Here is a 6,000-nt window from a genome sequence, read left to right as displayed (position 1 = left end):
CCCCCCCCCCTTTTTTTTCATTTTGAGACAAGGTCTCACTAAATATTTGAGGCTGCTGTCTTTGAATTTGTGATCCTTCTGCCTCAGTCTCTCTGGGATTATAGGCATGCACCAACATACTCAGCTTTCTTTTTCTTAAGTAATCTAGCTAAGGGTTTGCCAATTATGTTGATTTTTCCCAAAAGCCAACTCTTGGTTTTGTTGATTTTGCCATAAATTTTCAGTTTTCTCTTTCTATTCAGTAATCTTACTATTTTCTAATCTTATTATTTCTTTCCTTCTGCTAATTTTGAGTTTAGATTTTTTTCCTACTTCTTTGAGATGTTAGGTTGATGTGATTTTTTTTCTGTCTCAAAATAAACATAAAAAAATTAAACAAAAAGGGCTGGGGATATAGCTCAATGTTAAAGCATCCCTGGGTACAATCCAGAGTATCCCCCCTCATTAAAAAAGAAAAGGAAAAAAAAAAACCCACAAATTTTATTTTGAGCTGAGTACAGTAATTCTAGAGACTTGGGAGGTGGAGATGCGAGGACTGAAAATTCAAGACCAGCTTCAGCAACTTATTGAGGCTCTAAGCATCTTAAACCTTGTTTGTTTTATTTTTTTTTAAGACAAGGTCTTGTTGGGCTGCACAGGCTGGCCTCTAAGTTGTAGTCCTCATGCCTCAGCCTTTTAAAAAAAACAAAGCAAGGGCTGGGGATGTGGCTCAAGCGGTAGCATGCTCGCCTGGCATGCGTGTGGCCCGGGTTCGATCACCACATAAAAACAAAAGATGTTGTGTCCGCCGAAAACTAAAAAAATAAATATTAAAAAAATATTCTCTCTCTCTCTCTCTCTCTTAAAAAAAAAAACAAAGCAAAATTTTTATTTGTGTGCTGGGAATCAGATTCAAGGTCTTGCACATACTAGGCAAGCACTCAACCATCAAGTTATAGCCCCAACCCCCAGTTAAAATTAAGTGCTTCTGAGTAGCCAGGATGACTGGTGTGCACTACATACCTGGTAGTCTGGTGTGTTTTTATTGGTATATTGTTTTATTTATGAGTAAAAGTGGGATATTGAAGCCTGCAATTGTGCTGCTCTTTATATATCCTTCATTCCTGGCAGGATTTGTTTTATGTGTTTAGGAGTTCTAGTGTTAGTTAAATATATATTTCTATTTGTTCTGTCTCCTGGTGAATTGACTGTTTCAGCATTATGCAGCGACCTCCTGTCTCTATGACAGTTTGTGCCCTGTCCTAAAGTCCACTTTCTGATACTGTACAGCTGCTGCTGATCTCTTTTTAAGTTCTCATTTCTAGCCTTGACTTTTACGCTTTGGCTCTCTTTAGATCTAATGTGACTCTTGTAGGGAACATACAGTTGTCTCCTTCCTGTTATCCATTCAGTTGATGCATATCTTTTACACGTAAGTGTTGACTCTGTTTACATTTAAAGAATTTCTCTTGGGAAGTACTCACTGTGGCCACCCTGAATTATGCTGGGTTGTCTCTGGCTTGGTTTTCCCTAATAAATGCCCTCACTGCCTTCTTTCTTGTTTAGTGTTGGTAGGGATGTATTTTCATTACCTTCTCAGTTCCCTTTGTGTATATTCTATAGATATTTTTCTTTGCAGTTATCATTATTCAAAAAACGTACTAAAGTTATAACTACGTGTTTTAAACAAATGACAGGTTAAATTGAGCTCATATACGAAATACACTCCTTTAATCTGCCTTCTTCCCCACTTAATGTTAGTAGTGACACAAATGGCCTCTTTTTGTATTATATATACCTTAACATAGATTTACAATTATCTTTTATGCTTCTGTTATTAAGTCTATCAGATATAGGTGGGTACAGTGGTGTGCTTCTGCAATCCCTGCAACTCGGGAAGCTGAGGCAGAAGGATCACAAGTTCAAGGCCAGCCTATGCAATTTAGCTAGATCTTGTCTCAAACATAAAAACTTAAAAGGGCTAGGGATGTAGCTCAGTGGTAAAGCACCTCAGATTTTAATCCACAGTACCAAAAAAAAAAAAAAGAAGTCAGATATAAAAGTGACTAATACACCGAGAGTGCTGTAGAATTTTGTCAATATTTTTAATTTATGTTTATCTGGGAGTTTTATATTTTCATTTTTGCTTCAATATAAAGGACTTCCTACAGCATTTCTTCTTTTGGCCCTGGGGATTGAACCCAGGGACACTTTACCACTGAGCCACATCTCCAGTTCCCTTTATTTTTCATTTTGAGGCAGGGTCTCTTAGGGCCTTGCTAAGTTGCTAAGGCCGACTTTGAATTTGAATCCTCCCTCCTCGGCCTCTTGATTGCTGGGATTACAGGCCTGTACCACAATGATGGCTTGCTCATATTCTCTCTCTCTCTCTCTCTCTCTCTCTCTCTCTCTCTCTCTCTCTCTCTCCAGGGCTGGGGATTGAACCTGGGGCTCTGTGCCTACTAGGCAAGTCCTCTACCACGAAACCACATTGCCAACCCATTACTTTTCTCTTGAAGTAATGAAGATTTTTTGTGTCTGCCTTTTGGTAGTGTATGCTCTCTTCTCATGTGTATCTCTTACTTTTATCTTAGTTGGATATTTTAAAACTTTGTTGATTTACATGTCCATTTAGTTCCTCACGTTTGGGGAATGCACATAATGTCACACTTAGTTGAGTCCAGTAGGAGATCCCTATATTCTCGTCATTTTTCTTTACTGTTTTTTTCAATTTCTCTCTTTCTCTCTGTCTCTCTCTCTCTCTCTCTCTCTTGAATTTAAAAGTCCTTTGAATGGCTAGCTGGGACCTGCAGTTTATTGCTGCTGCCAGCATTGAGAGAGAGGATATCATACTGCATATCACTTCTCACCACTCTAGGAAAAGAGCAAAATTCAGAATTCTAAGCATGGTTCCTGTGTATTACTTTTGCACCATTGTAAAACTGAGAAATTCTAAGTTGAACTGTTGTAAATTTGGGACTATTTGTCTATGTGTGTGCATGAGTGCATGGATATACAAACTTGTGACATTTATAAAAGACAAATCATTATTTCATATGTACGCTTTGTGTTCTTTTAACTGCTGAAATTGTCTTAAGCATTTTCCATTATCTTAAATTTTTCCTATGCTATCACTTAGTGAATTAAATAATATGCACAGAATGTTAACATATCCTGTGAATGCTTTTTGCATGATATACAGTGACCTCCTATGTAGTTCCATGTCATTAGGCTTGAACTTGTTTGAGGTTTCTTTACCTTTTTTTTTGTTTGTTTGTTTCAGGTTTCTTAGAGAACTCTGTCAAAGTACTCTTAATCCTGGGTTGTGTTGTTTAACTCTTTGATTCTTTAGCCTCAGTTTTTTATTTCTTAACTTTTTAGGGTGCTGGGGGTTGAACCCAGATTCTTATGCAAGCTAGGAGGGCAGGAGCTCTACCACTGAGCCATATCCCTAGCAAACTTAGGTTCAGTTTTGAAGCCTGACTGTCTGGGTTCACATGCTTCTCAGCTATTTCTTAACTATTTGACCTGAAGTGAGTTTGTGTCTGTGAGAGGGTGGCCTCATGATGAGATGGGGTATTTCTTTCCCTCGCCGCTATTATGTTGCTATATGAATCAGCACGTGTGAAAGCATTTAGAATAATTCCTGGCATGGGGAAAGTGTTCAAAAGTTTTAGTCATTGTCATCATTATGTTTTTTAGATTCTTTTTTTTTAAAACCACTATGGACTGTGTCATTGTCACAGGAAAGCAGGAAGCTGAAACTCCAAACCTTGGTTCTTGTGTTCTGACAAAAGAAGATTTAAAGTCGGACACCAAAGTCATGCAAGATAACTTTATTAGAAGTGAAAATAAAGTTTTTAAAAAAAGTGAGACTTAAGCAAAAACACTTTTAAGGGAGAGAGTGGGTTTTCTCCAAGCAGAGGACAACGAAGGAGACAATGCTATTCCCAATTTTATTACTGTTTAATCAGGTGTTCAGCCTCCTTTTCGTTAGGCTGTGGAGTTTTTGACCTCAGTTGGTCCTCTCTGAAACTGTCATGGTAGCCATACTATGGGGGGCTTCATGGTCAATGCCATGGGATCAATAGTTGGTTAGAAGTTACCTTAGTGTGCCTGTGCTACTAAAAGAATCTTCCTTTCCAGACAGTTGGAGACACATATAACCATAATTCCTAGCTTTGTGTCAACATCAATGGCTCCTGTAAAGAGTTAGTCCCATTAATCCTTTTCTCTTGACGTATTTCCCAATTCATTCCTTTTGCTTCTGTTTATTTTTTACAAATTAACTAACACTCTTTGCTTTTTCTTCTACTTTGGAAGTAGTTTAAAGAAGAACCCTAAGTAATTTAAAGAACTCATGTGACCTTGCCTGCCTTTCATTGTTCATTGCTAGCTACTGCCTAACAACATCTCTGACAATACCATATATGCTGTAGCTCATCTAGATACTGAACATCCCCAGATGTGTAGAACATGATATCTAATGGTATAAAGATAACTGTGCATTGATGTGTGTGTGTGTGTGTGTGTGTGTATTTCTTATCTCCAGAAATGAGGAATCCATACTGATCTAGAGGATATCATAGCCTTCTATGGAAAAGTATAATGAAATAAGATCAGAGACATGTAATTTGCTTAAAAATACTATCCATGAAGAGTGTCAGAGCATTCACTTTAATGGGGTTGATCCTTATACCTCTCTCCTGTTGTTATTTTTTGCAGATGGTCAATCTCTTCATCTGCCTGAAGTTAAATGTATTTTTGTTTCAGGGTCTGCTGACATTCAAGGATATGGCCAGAGAATTTTCTGAGGAGGAGTGGAAGTGCCTGGGCCCTGCTCAGAGGGCTGCGGACAGGGACATGCTGCTGGAACCTACAGGAACCTAGCCTTCTTGCTTGAGCACCACTTCCCCCAAGGTCGGGGTCTGCTCTGCAAATATTTCCATTTTCCCCCGTGTGCCTCTTGGGGGCCCTGTGTGGCTTGGCTGAGAATGAAATCCTGTTGCCTCGGCAGGGAGAAGCTTCAGCGTGACCTCTGACTTTCAACCATCTCCTTCCTTCAGGTGATCCTCCCCCAGCTGAAGTAGGCCTAGAGCCTTTCAGATTTTAAAACATCCACTGCTCTTATCATTTACCTCTGAGCTTGTAAATCAATAGTTCTTGGAAGAAAGCTAGATGTCTTCATCGCACTGTTCCCTAAACTTTTGGTAGAAGGTAATCAGTGGATCTTTCTTGCTGCCTCCATCTGCAATGTCCTCTCCCGCAAGTTGAGCATGGCTGCATTCTGGAAAGCCACCGCACAGCATGTCCCTTTCTTTCATAAGCAGGAATCTCTCTTCCTGCTACGAGTGTTGGTCTCTATGTTGGAACCCTGGACTATGGAGTCCAAGATGAAAATATCATGAAGCACCCCTCCCCTAGGTGGTGTTCCGTCAAAGGTGAGAGCACAGGTATGAACTCAGGCGGCAGAGGAAGCTACACCACTCATAGTGGGCCAGAGAGTCACGCAGACAGGGCAGTGGGAGAACAAAACCCTATTTCCCATCCACCTGAAAGCAATTCTCTCTCCTGCCCTTGTCAGCTGTTCTCCAAATGGCAGTATTTATCCTCCCAGCAGTACTGCAGCTCAGACAGGGCAGAGTTTCTGTTGTGATGAACAGCCAGTAGTCAGTTCTCTGCCAGTAGATGTCAGAGCTGAGGCCTCCACACTCCTGCACTTGGACCTACCTGTCTTCGGGGTTTCCGGGGCTCGGAAGAGCTCTTCCAGGGTTAGGAAGCCTTGGCTGTTCTTCCTTTGCATCTGGGGCCCTACAAACTGCACCCAGCTGTCTCAATTCTGTTGTGGTCCCACAGATATTTTCCCATTCTGCTTTTAATGCGCTGCTCAGATGGTAGAACAGGCCTAGGATACAGACTCACGGTGGGAAAATTAGGCAAGAAGGAGAACGTGGGATCCCAAGCAAATTCAAAGGCTATCAAGACAGACTCCATGAAAACTTGACTTAAGAATAATTCTGT

This window comes from Marmota marmota, unplaced genomic scaffold (genome assembly GCF_001458135.2).
Source record: "Marmota marmota marmota unplaced genomic scaffold, marMar, whole genome shotgun sequence".
In the NCBI taxonomy this organism is placed as follows: domain Eukaryota; kingdom Metazoa; phylum Chordata; class Mammalia; order Rodentia; family Sciuridae; genus Marmota; species Marmota marmota.
The sequence above is the reverse complement of the archived record's forward strand: the minus strand, read 5'-3'. Positions refer to the sequence as shown.